This window comes from Phocoena sinus, chromosome 16 (assembly GCF_008692025.1).
Source record: "Phocoena sinus isolate mPhoSin1 chromosome 16, mPhoSin1.pri, whole genome shotgun sequence".
Lineage (NCBI taxonomy): Eukaryota > Metazoa > Chordata > Mammalia > Artiodactyla > Phocoenidae > Phocoena > Phocoena sinus.
Window position 1 is genome coordinate 1,696,742 of NC_045778.1, and position 14,985 is coordinate 1,711,726.

Consider the following 14,985-nt stretch of genomic DNA (forward strand, 5'->3'; position numbering starts at 1 on the left):
TAAAAAAAAAAGAGTAATGCTTAAAAATAAATAAATAAATTAGCAAGACACGTTTATAATCAATGTTTAAACTGTCAGTCGTATAACACGGGTAAAACCATTAGGTAGGTAGGTAGATACATAGGTAGGTAGATAGATGAATGAAACTAAACATACTCTTACTGTATGATCCAGGAGTCTCACTCCTTGCTATTAACCCAAAGGAGTTGAAAACTTATGTCCACACAAAAACCTGCACATGGATGTTTATAGCAGCGTTATTCATAATTGCCAAAGCTTGCAAGCAAACAGGATGTCCTTCGGAAGGCAAATGGGTAAACTGCGGTCTATCCAGACAATGGAATATTATTCAGCACTAAAAAGAAATGAGCTGTCAAGCCTTCGAGGCATATAACTAAGTGGAAGAAGCCAATCTGGGGATTTCCCCGGAGGTGCAGTGGTTAAGACTCTGCGCTTCCAATGCAGGGGGCACAGGTTCAAGCCTTGGTCGGGGAACTAAGATCCCACATGCCATGCGGTGCGGCCAAAAAAAAAAAAGAAGCCAACCTGAAAAGGCTACATACTGCATGATTCCAACTATGTGACATCCTGGAAAAGGCACAACTCTGGAGACAGGGGAAAGATCAGGGGCTGGGGGTGGGAGGGATGAATAGGCAGAGCACAGAGGATTTGGGGAGAGTGAAAAGACTCTGTATGATACCATGTGATGGATCCGCGTCATCATGTATCTGTCCAAACCCCTAGAACGTAGAACACCAAGAGTGAGCTGTAATTTAACTATGGATTTGGGGTGGTTATGAATTGTCAGTGTAGGCTCATCAGCTGTAACAAAGGTACCGTCTGGTGGGGACGTTGATAACGGGGGAGGCTGTGTATGTGTGAAGGCAGGGGGTTTTTGGGAACTCTACATACTTCTCCCACCTCAATTTTGCTTCGAAGCTAAAACTGCTCTAAAAAAATAAAATCTTAAGAAAAAAATCCTAAAGCACTGAAACAACACAATGAAGAGTTTTGGCTAATAAGCCAACATGGGAATTAAAATGGAATAAATACATAATTAAATAAATCCAAAAGAAGGCAGGAAAAGAGGAAAAAAGGAAGTAAAGAACAGATGGGGAAAATATAAAACAAATAGCAAAATGCTAGATTAAACCCAGCCTTACCAATTTAAAAAAAAATTAGATTCTCTGCTTGAAAGAATTTGTAGGAAATCCTTAATGCACTTGCTCAGAAAGGAAAGTTGATGGGAGTGATTGAGTTAGAGGTTCTTCTCCCTATATGTCAGTGACGAGTCTTTTCCTGGGTTCATTGAAGTCTAAATGAATGTGCCTGTAGCTAAGGCTCATTTATAAAATTTGCAAGTAGAGATTTTAACTTTCTAAAGCTTCCTCTTTTTTATGTGTAGTCAACATTATCTAATATGCCTAGGTAAGTTTAAATAAAAATTGGAGGTATTCATTCACTAGTTCCCTTTGTGACTTTAATCGATGTTTGTTTGTACATTTTTAGTCATGCATATTTCTAAATTGTTCTTAATATTTTTTAGGTGTTCATACAGTGGTATTTGGGACACAATTGTTGGCGCTTGAAGAAGTTTTTTTTTTTTAGCCACCATCTTTTTCTACTTTAAATGGAAGTAGATCTTTGTGCAAAAAAAATAATTTGGGTTGTTATGCTAGCTAGTAGATGTGGCACAGCAAACGTATAATAAATCCAGTTCAGTGGACAAGACCATTAAATGTACACATGTATGTAAAAATGTTCTGTTCCGTATTCGCCCTCTCACCCCAGTTTGAATCCTGGCTGTGTACTGTATATATGCTACTCCAGTACGTCTCCACAGCATGGTATCTGATGTATGGTATGATGGATAGAGCGTTGCACCAAATGCAGTCTAATACTTTATTTTTTTTTAATCGTCTGAACTAAAACCTGTTCATTGTGAGGTGTGCTTTGATCATCGTGTCGGTTATATGGCACAGTTGGTTATGTTTATGACCTGATATTCAGAGACTCTGGCATTGATCGCCAATGCAGCGCTTAGTTAATTCCATTTACCACAGTCCACAAGGTGTTATGTGAGCCACACTCGAAATACTAGATCAGTAGTTACTCACATACCAAAGCAAAATGAAAAATGGAGTTTTTCCATGAACTTTACACTGTCCAGCACCCTGTTGATTTTAAAGTATCTTCATCAGACCAGTTCAGGAAGTAGAGCTGAGCACCGGCTCTACAGGCACTGTGATTAGTATTAAAGATGCTGGTACCTTTAACCAAACTTCCTAGGCAAGCGATCTACTCTCAGCATCTGGTCAGTGCAATAGATGAACCATGTACCAGGGGCTGCTCAACCTGGTCCCAGTTTGCTGAACCACCTGGTCTCCCTGTTAGAAAACACATCGTTTGCTACTGTGCTTTTTCTGGGATTCAGTATTAGAGCATCACTGCCTCTTTTTTAGTCTTTTGTTGTTTTGTGTTCATTTTAAGGCAACCCACTAAATCAAGTTAATGTTAAAGGGACACCACTAAGAAGTTTCTGTACAACTTTTGCCTTATGACAGTTATCAAGTTAACATGTTTTTAATTCTCATGAGTTATATTGAAGTCTAATATATATTGTATTACAAAGACTTGTTCTAATATTTTAAAATGTTTATGCAAAAACTATATAATAGAACTTCTCTTTAAAGTTAAAATACAGCACTACTTAAAGCTGAAAGGTTTAAAAGCATTCTTCACCTTACATGTGTTCTTCCACTGTGACGTTTAGCTGCGAACTGGTAAATTTCATTACCTTTAGGTTGGAAGCTGCCTACTGCTTTTGTTGTTTTAACCAACAGAGCACAGCAGCACTACAAACTCTGGGAAGTGACTTGGATAAAAATATCAGGATATAGCTGTTTTACGTACCTTAATTTTGCTTCTTTTATGTCTCGAATATTTGATTTTGAAAAGTCAGGATATGAAGCAAATTCTCAGACTGAGCTGCTTCTTGGACCTCGCTAGAAGAATGTTTCATTCAGTATCTCATTTACAGTGGGTTTGCAAGCTGCTCGTTTTGGGACAGCTTTTTGCATGGGGTAGGAGCATGTCTGTTTGACCACATCAGTTTATTCAAAAGCAAAAAATTTTTTTAAATAAGATAAATGTTAAGTTGATTTATAAGTGAGCCTGTTAATTAAACCCCAGGTACTGCGTATAATTCCACATCCCTTGACCAATAAAAGTTGCTGGAGAACCAAACCATGGTGGTTCTTAATAAAGGCCTTTAGGAAAAATGAAGAGGGGAGAAGATGTGATATTTGGTCCGTGGAGTGTTTTCCAACACCACCAACCAATCCTCTGATTCTTCACACACCAGATGGGTTCTGTTCTGACCCTGTCTACCCGGAGATGGCATCAGATTCCATAGGTTAAGGGCTGAGTCGGCATCACCACCACTACCACCACCCGCCCCCAGACACACACTGCAGATGTCAGTCACCCGTCCAGGTTGTTACCTGTGCTTCTCACCTACGAGCACAGGTTAAGTGCTAAGGTTAAGTCAGCACTAAGTCTGAGGTTCCCACGACCCCCTCCTCGGGTTTGATTAACTTCTAGAGCAGCTCACAGGACTGAGAGAAACGGTTTCCTTACGAGATTACTGGCTTATTGCAAAGGACATTAAAGGATACAAATGAACAGCAGACGGGGAGATACACAGGGCCAGGTCTGGAAGGGTACCGGGCACAGGAGCTTCTGTCCCCGTGGAGTTTCGGGTGCACCACCCTCGTGGCACATGGATGTCTTCCTGTTCACCAACCCGGAAGCTCAGAAGCTCCTCAAATCCTGCTGTTCAAGAATTTTTCTAGAGCTTAATCTCCAACATCCCCCTTCCCTGAGGCCAGTGGGTGGAGCTAAAAGTTCCTTCGATCTTTCTGGTGACCAGCCCCACACTGAGGCTCTCTAGGGGACACACCTGAAGTCAGTTCATTAGCATAAACTCTGCTCACAAGGGACCCCTGAAACTCAGGAAATTCTAAGGGTTTTGGGAGCTTTGTGTCGGGAACCAGAGATAAAGACCAAATATATCTAGTTACAAATGTTATGTATGTATTTCCCACAACTTACTAAGTTTTCAGGATGCTCTTAATTTACATATCTAGAAAAGCATTTTCTCAGTCTTCCTAGAAAAAGATTCTACACTCCATCTGGACTTGAGATTATAATTTACTCTTTCACAGTCCGGCATTTAAGTGCAAATGAAAACATCACAATTTGGGAAACTATAACGGTTTTTTGAAAACATATTACTTGTGACTTATGTAAGAGTTTTTGAAATCTTTAAGAACATTGATTCCTAGCAGATCAGTATCATTCAGGGTGAAGAAAGTGCGAAAATTAGTAATTTAAATGATTTATAATTCATACCGTGACACAGTAGATGGTTCTTTATTTTCTGTCAAATTTGTCTTTTTTTTTTGCTTTTTTTGGAGGGGAAAATTAGAGGGACTTTAAAACACCTGTAAAGTTTAAAATAACTTTTTGTGCTAGCTGTAAAGTGATTTCTCTTTACTAATCAGTCTACCTGTGCACCTACAGACAATCTGAGTTTATCCCAGTTGTTGCTTGGTCGCTTCCTGATTGTATTTACTTCTTTAAGGAGTTGCTTTTAGAATTGTAGAGGGATTTATCTGAGAACGCTCAACGTGCCAGCTTCAGAAAGAGGAGTCATTTGCCGGCCATCACCCTCTAAGGTCAGCAACGGACTTATGGGAGTGTTTGAACTTAAACAAACAAGTGTGGAGGAAATAGCACATAGAACCACTGTAGCAGCTAGCTTCCACAACTGTCCGCATTATGCCAATCTTGTTTTATCTACTGTACCTTTGCCCCACTTTTTTTATGCTGTAATATTTGGAAACACCCAAGACATCTGTCATTTCACCCAAAAATAGTTCAGTATGCATCTCTGACAAGAATATATTTTTTTAATTTTATATAATCAACATACCATTGGGAACTTCATAAAAGATACTGTTACAAGCCAAGAATGGCTATGCTTTTTTTTCTTGCAATTATATAAAGTTGTCTTTCTGGCATGTATCGAAGACGCACATCTTTAATCCAGCATTACGGGCGGTCATTTCCCAACATGTGGCTAATTGTACTGGAAGTTCTGTCCCCGAGCCCAGGGGACAGTTGTACCTTCAGCAGGGACACGGGGCAGCCAGCCTGCCACCCACAGCCAGCGCAGCTTCAGAGTGGTGGGACCCCTCGCCGAACTGGTTGTTAGACCTTCTCAGTATCACACTTGCTGCTGTAGTAATGTGAGGCGCACCTAATTTAATCACCTCAGCATGTCTACATGAAGGACGTATTGAACTTGACCCATGCATCTCCGGAAGTTACGCTACCAAGTGTGAAGCGGGTCGAGCTCGCAATAATGTCAGCATATGCTCCTTCATCCTAGAGCACGCTGCCCTTCACCTGCGGGAACTGGATGAAAAACAGATAAGCCTGTGCTCTGACAGCTCCTTTCTCTAACTTCTTGATGTCATGTGTAAATTTCATTTTAAAGAAAAGCTAGCATTTTCAGAAAAACACTAAATTTCTGAGTATGTCACATTCCAAAATGCCATAGAAATAATTATGTTCACTAAATATTTAAGGTCAACTAACTCTGTGTGAGAGTAAAGTGCTAAGTTCTGTACGTTGGGTGGGGAGCCGTCAAACCATTTTACATTGACTAGGAAAATTTGTGATGTGATTCATTTGGGCTAAGTCCACCACACCATCCTCCTTTCCAGAAAAGTCACCATGTTGGTTTCTGTGGCTATAAACATCTGTCACATGCCCTCATGCTATGCCTATTTCCTGGGGAAAATGGTGCTTTTATAGGACACTCTTGTGTTTCTCCAAATGCCCCTTGCCTTCTCATCGCCTCTCTGCCTTTGCATGGACTGTGTTTCACTGCCCTCACCCGTAACGCTCCCTGCAGGTGGTCCAGGTCTGTCAGGCTGCAGCCCCCTTGTCCTGACGGGTGCAGCTGGGAGCCCTCAGTAACCCTCTCCCACTCCTGACACGTGCAGACACACCGCTCCAGTCCTGCGCTGTCCTGACCTTGCTTTTGGTATCGGTCACGTTGGTCCGTAGATTGTCTTTATTTGTCTTCTCTACTGGGCTGAGACTTCCCTAGGAAAGGGCTGCCTTCTGTGTGCCTAGGGCCTGGCAAATAGAAAGGACTCCAGTGCTTGTGGAAAGGACAAATGATCAGAGTCAGTTGTGTCCCCAAGTCCTTCTAAAGTACCTGGATATCAAGCCTATCCACTGCAAGATGCCTGTTTTGCAGAATCTCCCAAAAGGTGGTTATCTGATCCTACTCAGTCCCTTCCTGTCTGGGAGGGAGTTTCGTAACTCCTAGAGCTCACTTTCAAATGGTATCACCAAGATGGCGAAGTAGGGAGACCCCGGTCTCCATCCCCCGACTCCCAACAAAGATCAACATATTAGCTATCCACAGAGAAAAACAGCTCTGGGAGAACTCGGGAGTCCACTTCAGAAACTTCAGCTGCTCAGTGGAACAAAAACCTGAAAATAATCACACAGAAAGGGAAGAACAGCTTCCTTTTGTCTGCATGACCCCATCCCGCAGGCCAGCACTGCTCAGCACCAAGAGGGAGCTCCCCAGCTAGAAGGAGTTCTCCTCCCCAGGAAAGGGGGGGTGGTGTGAGCGACTAGCTTCCCCAGCCTTTTGGGGCACCACACAAGGGACCTGTTCAGTTTCACCCCACCTAGAGACCAGCAAAGCAAAGTGTCAGCCGTGCAGCTGGAACAACCATGGTTCCTAGTGCCCTGCTCCGCAGAGGAGCCCGCCAGCTCTCAGTAGTTATCACCCCGTGGGTACTCCCATTCCTGGGCACCTGCTGCCTGAGTCCCTCCCCATTCTCCCCGGCCCCGCCAGCGCCCAGGATCTGCACTGGCAGCCTGCCCAGGCCTCTGCAGCTACATAGGCGCAAGATGCCCGCCTAGGCCCCTGCGGCTGACCCCCGTTGCCGGGCGCACGGTGTGGCCAGCCCCTCCCAGCTGATCCCTGTCACCAACCTCCGCTGTCGTGTACACACCTGTGGGGAGATTCTGCAGCCCTAGGAGAGTACACCACCTGCCAGGGCCCCCGCAGCTGCCGTGGGCCCACGCTTGGCCCAAGCCCTCGCGACTGGCCCTGTTCCCCACCACTACGTGTGAGTCTGTGACCAGCCCCTGCCACTACACAGGCACCTGCAGCTGGTCTCCACAGCCAGGTGTGTGCACGCCTCCAACTCTGGCCATCACTGCTTCCTGCCCTGTGCCCAAGCAGCTGAACCTGGAGGTACCACTGAGGGACCCGCCGGCCCTTGCAGCCACTGCAGAGCCCGCACAGTGCTTGCCGGGACCCAAACAGTTGCCTGAGCCAATGGCACAGTATCCCTCCCACCCAGACTACCCCCGACCCTGCACTTGGAACCCTGCACCACTAGGCCTGGGATCACAGGACACTCCAGCAGGCCCCCGCCTGCAGGTGAAGGTCTTTCCTTATACCAAAGTCAGCCCATAAAGTCCGGAAGAGATAGCTGCTTCTCCAAGTGCACAGATACCTATTAACAGCAAGACTGCAGGGATCACAAAGCATCGGGGAATCGTGAGACCACCAGAGGAACACGGCAAACTTCCGGTAACTCTCCCCAAAGAAATGGGGACACATGAGTTGGCCAACAAAGAATTCAAAATAATTGTTCCAAAAATGAATGCTCAGAGAGCTGCAAGAGGACACAGATAAAACAACAGAGTCAGGAGAACAAAACGAGAAGTTCAACAAAGAGATAGAGAACATAAAAAAGAACCAAAAGAATTGAATACAGAGCTCCAACAGCAACGGAAGAAAGAAACAGTGAGCTTGAAGACATAGCACTGGAAATTACTCAAACAGAGAAGCAAAGCGGGGGCGGGGGGGGGGGGGGGGAATGCAAAGCCTCCAGGACTCACAGGACACCGTTAAGAGACAGTCTGCACATCACTAGATCCCTGGGAGGAGGAGAGAGGGAGGGAGAGCGGGAAGCTCGTTTAAAGAAATGATGGCTGAGAACTTCCCAAACCTTGGGAGGCGTTTGGAGTCCAAGTTTCAGTCCACAACTCTCTTTCCAAGACACATGGTAATGAAACTGTCTCAAATCGTAACCCAGAGCAGCCTCTTCGTTTGCGACTGTTGACATCGGTGCCTAGTTACCCAGTTGTCTTGTTTTACATTCTAGGGTTAAGAGCTTTGCTGTTTAGGTTGCAGGTTTTGTTGTTTGGACCAGTATTTCTTGGGAACTCTGTCTGTGCACTCTTAGTTGGCCTCTTGGTACCTGACGGTACAGCCGGTGGGCAAGCAGGCGTCCAGACTGCTGTGCTGTCCGCGTGCACTGACCGGTCACTTGAGGCTGTGAGAAGCAATAGAACAGACGATTTGTCGATAAACGTCTGCTTTCAGGGCTAGGCCTGCTCAGCTGTCCAAGACTTGTAGGATGGGCCATAGATGCCTGGGGTGAAATGTGTCGAATCTCTCAATTCTGTGAATTACACACACTCTGTTACAGTTGACAGGTCCTCACATTGAAGCAGAAGCCAGAGCTATGAAAACTTGTACCTTTTCGAAGCAGTAGGAGAGGAGTGGCAAATAATAGATTTCCTCCTCTAATTTTAAGATGAAATGATTTCACCTGAAGCTTCTAAATTTGGTTTTCTATTTAGGTTGTTTATACGTGTTTTTACCTGATTCTTCAAACTTCAGCCCTATCTGAGCCGTGAGAAATATACTTCTGCACTTGGAGACATCCAGTACCCAAGTGCTGCGTTGCTTGTTCAATGTGTCTCCGATCAAAGTATAGGATTTCATGCCCACTTTTCTTTTCTTCTTTTAAAAGAAAACATAGTTTATTGAGAAATTACTGGAGAATTTTTGTTTAACAGATTCCTCATTTTTAATACTGTCATTTGAAATGTCTATCGTAAAGCCTCGAAGGGGCATAGCACTTTTTTACAACTTAAAAGTGTTCTCACATTTAACATCTGATTTAACCTTCAAAATAGCCCTTTGCAGTGGCTCAGAGTACAGGGGCCCGAGATGCAGAGGCCAGGGCTGCCACTCCCAGGAAGTGGACGGCAGGCCCCGGGGAACAGCCCTGTGGTCTCCACAGCAAGGCACAGTAGGACAAGGCACCGGGATTTCTGTTGAGTGGCACCTTTTTTTCTTCAAACTTCATGGAAATTTCAAACACACGTGTTTACTGGAATTTCAAGGACTATAAAGCGTTCTCATTTTAACTGGTAAGAGTGTTTTCCATGTTTAACATACCTTTAGTGCCAAGTGGTTGGAGGTGGGAAATAAGTTGATGTCATCACTGTGAAACCATGCTTTGATTTCAAAAGAAAAGAAAAAGAAACGTGCGAGCTTGATAACTTGCCTTTTTGTCCCTGCGTTCAGTACACTGAAAAGATCATCAATTAAAATGCATGACTGAAAATGCGTGCCAGCTGGTTTCCGAATGCTTGTCGCAGTCGTTTTGTATTTGGTGCCTAAGGCTGTGCCGAAGTCGCTTGTGAGTCGGGTATTTCTCTGTGAAGGTGAGGCGTGCCTGGGGGCCTGAGCCGAGGCTGCCGCCCTTCACCCGCAGGAGGGTGGTCTCTGCCTGCCGCCCCTCGCCCAGCAGCATCTCATGTCTGCAGTTACCGTGGCAACACTCCTGTGCTCTCTGCCCATAAACTCCTGAGCTGGCTGGCCCTCGTCTGTGCTGCTGCTTTTCTCTGTTTATTTGACTGAGTCCTTGAACAAGAATAGAAGAAAAATGTCCTTAGGAACTCGGCGTTTTTTTACTTGATCTGCAACTATCCGATTACTGTGCTCTGGCCTTCCTGTCTTCCTCTTTTTGTTTCCAGCAGTAACGTTGGCTTTAAGCACTAGCCCGTGACTTCAGACTTTTAGCCAATGTAGTTACGTTTGGGGTCCGTGTAGCGGCCTCGGCTTTAGGCCGGGTCTGGTGTTTGTCTCTGGGGATGTCGCGGTGAGATGGCGTCTCACCCGTTGTCAGAGCCATTCTCACAGGGTGACGCCACACAGCAGAGCACTCGGCTGGGCGTGGGTATGAGTCGAGTCCACGGAAAACGTCGTAGAAAGCACAGCGGGCAGCTTCGGGATCCATCCACAAGGGAGGGGTGTGTGGTGCCAGGCCGGGGCCCCCAGCAAGGCGGGCTGTTGGAGGGGGCTCTTGGCAGGAAGCAGGCATTTGCTCCTGACCCCCAGGATTCCTCTCAAGGAGCAGAAGGCAGCACAGAGACAGAAGAACCTTCAGTTCCCTTGAAATCCTCAAGTGAAACAGGCTGTCTGTCTCGGGCCCTAGTCAACACCTAGGTCATAAAACCAGTAAAAGATGGATTAATGGCGATGTTAGCTGTCACAAGCAGTCACTCTTAACTGGTTCACACTACCGGTCACAGTCAGCACGGCCAGTGTTTTGGGTTTAAGTTGAAGCGACACTCACAGCAAGATCCCGGGCAGCAGGCGTGGTGTCCCCTGCCCGTGGGCCACCGGGCTTCCTGAACCTGTGCAGGCGTGAGCAGAGAGCGTTGGCCGGGTCTTCCAGATGCTCAGGGCTGCCCGCACTTCCCTTTCCTCATTCCCCACCACCGTAGGCGCGCCGATGGGGGCAGCGTGCGGATGTGCCCCGTCTGCCCGGGATGCTGCGCTATGGTCACCTCCCTGGGCCCACGTGGGTACGTGGGGAAACGCTTAGGAGTGGAATTGCCAAGTCAAAGATGTGCTCCTTTTTAAGAGCCGTAAAGCCAAACTGCCCTCCAGAGAACTTGTGCCAATCTACCCTCCCACTAACAGTGCAGGAGGCCCAAACTTCAATCCATGCTGTACGTAAGAAGAAGCCGTTTTTTAAAAAATTAAGGTTTATGTTTTGTATTATTAAATTTTAACCTTTGCCATACATACTGTGGCAGTCATGAAGAAGGTGTCCTTTAATCTATAAACAGCAGTCACAGGCTACAGGAGCACTGTTATGAAGGGCACACCGCGGGCATCCCTGGGAAATCAGCCCTGCTGTGGAGGAAAGTGGAACAGAGTCTATATGTCCCGATCAGAACACATGGAAAAGCCAGCAGCCTGGCTCACCTAAGCAAGCCCTGGTCCTTCTGAAAAACTCAGTAAGCTTCTATTGTTGGTGTAATCAAATTCAAATTTTATTCCTAGGAAAGGTTAGTTTTTATGGTGGAAATTCAGGATTTACACCTCACTATCCAAAAATCTACGTGTTTTGAATATGGTAAGGTTCAAAGCACCCTTCCAGCCAGGTTCAGGCCCAGGAGGCCCCTACAGGCCCCTAGCTGGCTCTGCCGTCAGCCTAGCTTAACCACACACAGCTTGGAGTTTTCAGGGGGAGACATACCTTCCAAGAGTGGGTATTCAGTTTTGGGTTTGGTTTTTTTTTTCCTGTTTTCTCTAGGATTTTTAAAAATAGCTAATACATTCTTACATGTCAAAAATCAAAGCAGTATGGAAGGTCAGCCTGGGGCCTCCTTGCCTCTCCCTCACTCACTGCTCACCCCACACCTACAGTAACCACTGGCTAGTGTGTGTATCCTTCCAGAGTTCCTTGATGTGGACACAGGTATTATTCCTCCTCTCTTCCTCAAACAAAAGGCAACATGTTACACACACTGTCTTTTTCCATCTATACTGCATCTTGGAGCTCTTGGCACGTCTGGGTACATTGAGAGCTTTCTCCTTCTTATCGAAGGCTGAATGATGTTCCATTGTGTGAATATGCCATGTTTTCTTTAACTACTTCCTTGCTGATGAACAGTTGGGTCATTTCCAATTCCCTGGTTCTTTTGAGGTAATTCCAAAATACATGATTAATGACAGCATCATCAACTTCTTTCTTCACCCACATTTCTGTCTCCTTCCTTCATTCATTAGAAAAAGTAACAGCATTCCTCCCAGTTCAGCCCCTTTCCTATGCAGAGGCAAGAAGCATTTACAAAATTTGATGGAAACGGGAAAAAAAATCCAGCAAGAAATGTGAAAGACCTTTTTTTTTTTTTTTTTTTTACACTCAACTGCCTGAAAGACCTTTTGATGAAAACTTTATTGAAATAAATATAAGGAGACCGACTTAATGGAAACATACTCTATTTGGGGATAGAAAGAGTCAATATCATAAAGATGTCAGTCCTCCAAAATTAGTAAATTCAATGCAGTTTAATAAAATTCCCAAATGGAATGTTAAAATAGAAACCGACAAGCTCATTCTAAAGTTCACATAAAAAAGAAAATTGCCAAGGAAAGCAAAGAACAAGGGCGGGTAGGGAGACTTGCCATACCAAATACTAAAATGCACTGCAAAATTAAGTTAAAACAGTGCTGTGAGCTCAGGTGTAGACCAGTTGATCCACAGAAGAGCAGAGTCTAGAAACTTTCCCTTGTATCTGTGGCAATTTATGAAAAAGTATGATGTGACATTTTACATCACTAAGGGCTCTTCACTGGATGGTGTTAGTGCCTTTTTCTTCCCCTTTAATTGAATTTTTTTTAAAAAGGTTGGATCCCTAATTCATATTCACCAAAAAAGTTAATTCCAGTTGGATTAAAGATCTAAAAGCAAAAGGTAAGATTCTTTTTAAAGGCATTGGAAGAACATAAGAATTTTTTTATGACCAAAGGGTGAATCTTTCTGTAGGTGACTCAAAATACCCCATAAAGAAAGGGTTTGAGGTTTGACTCTGCAAATTGGCATTTTCTATACAAAAGAAAGCATACAGTCAGCAACAGGCTATGACAAAGCATTTGCAACACGTTTGACACAAGCTTGGGGTCAGATAGATAATACAGAGATCCTAGCTAGTTAGACAGATACCCACTGGGGGGTGGGGGTGGGGGAAAGGCAGTGTGCTTTTCTAGTTTTCCCAAAATAATTTTAAGCTTGGCAAAGCACATAAATAGGCCATTCATCAGAGAAATAGATGATTGATCAACATGAAAAAGAAGGTAACCCTCACTAATAGTCAGTGAAATGCAAATTCAGATAATCACGTTTCATTCCTGATATTGCTAACTGATATTCCTGATATCATATCCTTCATTCCTGATATTGCTAACAGTATGGCTTGTTCTTTTTTGTCAAGCTTGCTAGAGGCTTATCAATTTTACTAATCTTTTCAAAGAACCAGCTTTTGGCTTCATTGGCTTTTGTTATCAATTTTATTGATTTCTGCTCTTTCCTTCATTCTGGAAGATGTGGGCTTACTTTTGTCTCTTAAGACGGAAGCTTATTGATCTGAGGCCCGCTTTCCTAATATAAGCTCTCAATGCTATAAATTCCTTCTAAGTACTACTTCCTTTAACTGTGCCCACAAATTTTAATATATTGTAATTGCATTTTTCTTCCATTTAAAATATCTTCTAATTCCTCTTGAGACCATCTTTTTGGTGGATTATTTATGAGCAGGTTGTTTAATTTCTGACTGATTTGAGATGTTCCTATCTTTACTGATTTCTAGTTTAATTCCATTATAGTCAGAAACATACTTTGTATGATTTTAAATTTTAGGTTATTTTAATAACCAGGATCTGAACTGTCTTGATGAATGTTCCATGTGAACATGAAAATTTTGTGTTCTGCTTTTGCTGGGGAGTGTTCTATAAATGTCAGTGATTTGGTTAATGGTGTTGTTTAGCTCTTCTGTGTCTTCACCAATCTTTTGTCTACTAGTTCTGTTACCGATAGGCATGTCGATGTCTCTAACTATAATTGTAAATTTGTCTAGTTCTCCTTTCGGGGTCAGATGTTCCTTCATGTATTGCATTTTGCCTCAGGACAGTCTTCTTTGTAGTTTTAGCCTTTTTCCCAGAAGATCAGCTTAATCTGCCCTCCACAGCCACTCTGTTTACTTTCGTAGTGCGGCTTTCCCCGTGCATGCAGAGAACCCTTTGTGGGTCTTGCATTCTGTCATTTTGTAGGGATGATATCTGCCGTGCTTCCCACAGGAGCCTGCCAGGTTTTAGGAACGTTCACGTGCTCACACTCATTCACTGTGGGCTCAGACGCTTGTGTTTGGAAGCTCTTGTTAGGTTCTCAGGAAAAATCCACTGCTGTGTCTCCTCCATGACAGCACTCTTCCACCTCTGACCCCAGGTGAGTGGGAGCTTCCCACACATCAAGCAGTCCTTTGACACCAGCTGGGTGTCCTACAGTTCAGCTCAGTGCTGCTACCTGGAGACAGTGGCAGGTCCCATGGGTTAAGGGCTCAGCCCCACAAGACTGCCCCCCGCCCCAACTTCAGACGCCAATCACAGGTCCAGGTTGTTACCTGTGCTTCTGACCAACCAGCTGTAAATTAGAAGGTCCCGGGACCCCCTCCCTTGGGTTCAATTAATTTGCTAGAGCAGCTCACAGAAATGAGGAAAACAGTTTACTTACTGGATTACTGCTTTATCATAGAGGATATAACTCAAGAGCAGCCAGATGGAAGAGATGCATGGGGCACGGTACAGGGAAAGAGTGCAGTTTACATGCTCTGTGGGTACCACTTTCCTCACATCTCCATCTGTTTGCCACCCTGGAACCTCTATGAACCCCGTCCTTCTGGGCTTTACAGAGGCTTCATCACATAGGCGTGAGTGATTAAGTCATTGGCCATTGGTGATTGACTCAATCTCCAGCCCCTCTGTCCTCCCCAGAGGTCAGGGATGGGACTGAAAGTTCCAACCCTCTCCTCCCAGTTGGTTTCCCTGGCAACCAGCCCCCATTCTTAGGGGCTGGCCAAAAGTCATCTCAAAAGGTGTGTTGGGAAGGGGCTTGTTATGAATGAAATGACAAGGCACTCCTTTCACCTTTCTGGCTCTGGAGCTGTTTCAGGAACCGAGAACAAAAGACCAAATTCTAGAACTACTGTTCTATTCCCCATGTTCCCAGTTTCCTT

The 14,985-nt window shown here is 44.6% G+C and overlaps 1 protein-coding gene across 4 annotated transcripts in view; it reads left to right on the forward strand.

The window, feature by feature from the left end:
- Nucleotides 1-14,985, forward strand: part of RAB4A (RAB4A, member RAS oncogene family) — a 75,157-nt gene that overhangs the window by 50,026 nt on the left and 10,146 nt on the right. For 2 of the 4 annotated variants that reach the window (XM_032607430.1, XM_032607431.1), the window contains exon 8: nucleotides 1,547-9,623. The exons of 1 other annotated variant lie outside the window; for it this stretch is intronic. The gene's annotated coding sequence lies outside the window, so the exon portion shown is untranslated. Of the gene's footprint in view, nucleotides 1-1,546; nucleotides 9,624-14,985 lie in introns of those variants that run through there. One more of the 4 variants, XM_032607427.1, reaches the window with a different exon arrangement.